The following is a 3,948-nucleotide window of genomic DNA, read 5'->3' as shown; positions in this document are numbered from 1 at the left end:
ATGACTCATTATTATGGGCATTTATGACACTTGACATACCAGCATATATTAAAAACAAATATACGAGCACATCAAGTCTCATAATCACCAACATAGAATAAGTACACTTATTCTTAAACATCATAGGAAAAATAAATTCTAAGTAACAATGGCGAAAATCCACAAACTATAAAAATCAGATTATAGACACAGAACCAGACCCTACAGTCAAAGAGCAACACTAAATCTTAATACAAATATCAGAAACAATGTATCAAACAAAGTATTCTAAAATATATCCTAGCTCAAAATAGATCCCTTCATATATAGGCATTAAAACAGATTCCTTCCTCAAAACAGAACCACACCCTACACTCAAATAGGAACACCAAAGCTAAATACAAATATCATAAACAAAGTACCAAACAACATATATTAAATCAAATCCTTACTCAAAACAGATCCCTTCATATATAGACATATTAAAACAGATTGTTTGCTCAAAACAGAACCAAACCCTACGATCAAAGAGCAACACTAAAGCTAAATACAAATATCAGAAACAAGAGCAAATCTAACTTGTAAGATGACACATTTAAAATCATTAGCATGTGTACCCAAAAGAACCAGTGCTTAACTATTAAAAAAACTTTGGAAACATAACAACAAATAAATAAATAGAATCAGTGCTTAACTATTAAAAAAAACTCATCCTTAGTCAATTTCATCAGCTATAATACATAAAAGAAAGCTTGATCAATCAGATTTAGGACAGTGAAACACACTAATACTTGAAACATATTAGTTACTCTATAAAGAAAGATACATTTCCTAAGTTTCCCATTAAAGTTTATACATGAATAAATAAAAGTTAAAAACTGCTTTCAAGTATAATCAATCAGATTTATATAGAACTACATGTAAAACTAACTTTTCATCAAAATAAAACTAATGAAAGCATAGGGAAAACAATATCAGATATGACAAACTCCTTGAACATGAACAAAACCCCAAAACCATGAATCACAAGTCAAAGCTTAAGGACAATCAAACAAATAAACTAGAATATAGCAATGAAACACATAAACTAGATTACAACAATGAAACATAACTGAAAAACTCTACACAACTCAAAGTCGAAACACAGTAATCATCAAAACAGAAATTTGTCAAACCTTATCTCAATAAAACAATAAATAAAGTTGAAATTTGCAAAAGAATCATAAAAACTAGTTTCTTTGCTCAATCAAACATAGACCTCAAACAATGAACAAGATCACCAAATCCCTATTGGCTAGGAATCAAGCTATAATCAGAAACAAAATACCAAAGTAAATATACAGAAAAAAAAACTTTGCTCAATCATGTCTCATAATCAAATTTTGCTAAAAAATCTTACTTAATCAAGTTGCAATAGAGTGAAACCCCAAAACAAAAAATCTAAGCAATATACTATATATATATAAAAAAAAATAACAATCGAAAGGCAGAACAATGAATCATCATTAATACTTCACGTTAGTGGGGATTTAATCAAAATGAATCATAAACATATTCTTCAAAGCCACTAAACCAATTTTTCTAAAACTTAAAGCCACAAAACCAGATTAAAGCAATGAAACATAACTGTAATCTAAACAAAAACAAAACTCAATCTCGTAGGATAATGAAACTAACTAATCATTAAAACAAATATTTCTCAAAGCATACATCTAAACCTTATACTAAATATACATAACAAATAACAATGAAAAAGCCTCAGAATAATGGATCATCATTAATCCTTCAGATTAGTGGGGATTTAATCAAAATGAATCATAAAAATATACCTCAAAGCCACCAAGCCAACATTCTGAAACTCACAAAGCCACTGGGCCAAGTGAATTGAAATCTCAAACCCCCCGAGATAATCAAAACAAATAGAAATCACAAAATGGTATCCCTGTTAAGTAAGCATGGTTAAAATAGCCAAAATGACAACACCCATAAATCTAAACAAGTTCAATACCCATACTTACAAAAATAAAATGGAGTGTCGAAGGATGACAGAGTTATATGGATGCCACGATTTAGAACCCACGATTCAGAGATGGAGGCGGCGACAGTGGCTAAGAATACTCATCAGAGGCGGGTTCAAGAAAAGAGGTGAAGGCATATTGGTTCAACAAAGAAGAAGAAAGGCTCTGGGTTGATTCAAGAACAGAGATAAAGGAAACTGGAAATGAAGGCACTCGAACTAGACAAAGGAAGGCACCCGATGCTCAACCATGGAGATTAAGGGTCTCAGCTATGCTCAGCCATGGTTTGATGGTGGAGGCGGTGCTCGGAGAAGAGAGAAAAGAGAGGCAAAGCTCGAAGAAGAGAGAGGCAGTGCTCGGAGAAGAGAGAAAAGAGAGGCAAAGCTCGGAGAAGAGAACAGAGAGAGGCGACTGTGTTTGGAAGAGAGAAGCTTGAGTGTTTGAGATATATGTTAGGGTTTAGGTTTATAAATATAAATTTATATTAAATAATATATTTGTTTATGTTAGTATTATATTTATATGTATTGATAAAATAATCTGTTAATTATAAAATAAGTATGTTCACACAAATGTTGTAGACACATCAGCATTGATTTTAATAAAATTTTAAAATTAAAAGAAAATTGGTGGGAAAAGTGAGCTCCAAAAGCTGAATTTTTTTCCCTCCAATATATACGTAGATGAAACTCTTTACCTACCAATTTTATTGGTAACGAAAAATAAATCTGAAATAGTTCATATATTTTGCAATATTTACCTACGAATAGTTCGTACCATTAAATATTGGTAGGTAAAACTCATCTTTACCTACAAATAAATATAAGTAGGTAAAAAATTGGAGGGTAAATGTCAGATTTCTTGTAGTGATCATTCAAGAGCGCGAAATGGAAGATCAAGAAGAGCCATACCCTCAAGAAACTTATAACATTATTAGGAATGAGATTATACATTGAGGTGGGAAACTTTTTGTGGATGATAAGATGCCGAAGGCCAATTGTTCACTGGTTTATGAGTCTTACGCCAACTTTCCTAGGGCCGTTAATAAAAAGGTGTTTGTTAGAGGGGTTTTAGTTGAATGTGGCATTGATAATATTGATGCCCTATTTAGATTACTAGTGTTGTCTCCAAAAGAAGATGAATATTATCAATTGGCATATCATAGTGAAATTGATTGGACTGAGGTGGCAGAATCTTTAGGAATTCCTGGTGCTTCTTTTGTTATGCAGAATGGGGAATCGAAGCATTTATGGAGATATCAAATGAATTGTGTGGCAAAGCCAGGACTCTTTTTGTGAGTGCGCGACTGATGCCCAACACTCACTTGTCTGAAGTAGGGACTAATAGGTGTCTATTGGTATATGCTATTATGACGGGACTCTCTATTGATATTGGATGAGTTAGTCGCCAAAGCATGAGGGATTTATGTCGATTGACTACTACTGCCGGGTTGGGGCACGGATAAATGATTAATGATCTATGGGAGGTACCTAAATATCCTAGTGATAATTATAGGAAGGCCATGGGGCCTATTTATCATGCTATAGTGCATAAATTCAATGCCCCATCCTTAGAGCCACCAGTATCGCTACCCAGGAATGTGAGAGATGAAAGGGACAGAGAAGTAGATGAGGAGCTCGCCCGTACCTGCCAATAATCAACCAGATGGATCGAGGGCAAGTGAGGAGGAAAGGAGAGAAGAATACTCTCAATATTTATCACTTAAGGCTCCAATGGATTCACACTTGGCCAGATTAGATTATATCATTTGACAAAACCGCATATTCACAATTATTTGGGAGAGCTTCATGATGTTCGTAGAGCTCAAGTTGATAGACAGAATGAGTTGGTTTACCGATGGTCAAACCAAGAGGTGGACCGCTAGTATTTCCCTCATCCCCTGTCTTAGCATCCTTTTCTAGATCCACCACCATTTTGTAGTGACTCGCAC

The sequence above is a fragment of the Humulus lupulus genome, chromosome X, assembly GCF_963169125.1.
Source record: "Humulus lupulus chromosome X, drHumLupu1.1, whole genome shotgun sequence".
Taxonomy (NCBI): Eukaryota; Viridiplantae; Streptophyta; class Magnoliopsida; order Rosales; family Cannabaceae; genus Humulus; species Humulus lupulus.
The sequence above is the reverse complement of the archived record's forward strand: the minus strand, read 5'-3'. Positions refer to the sequence as shown.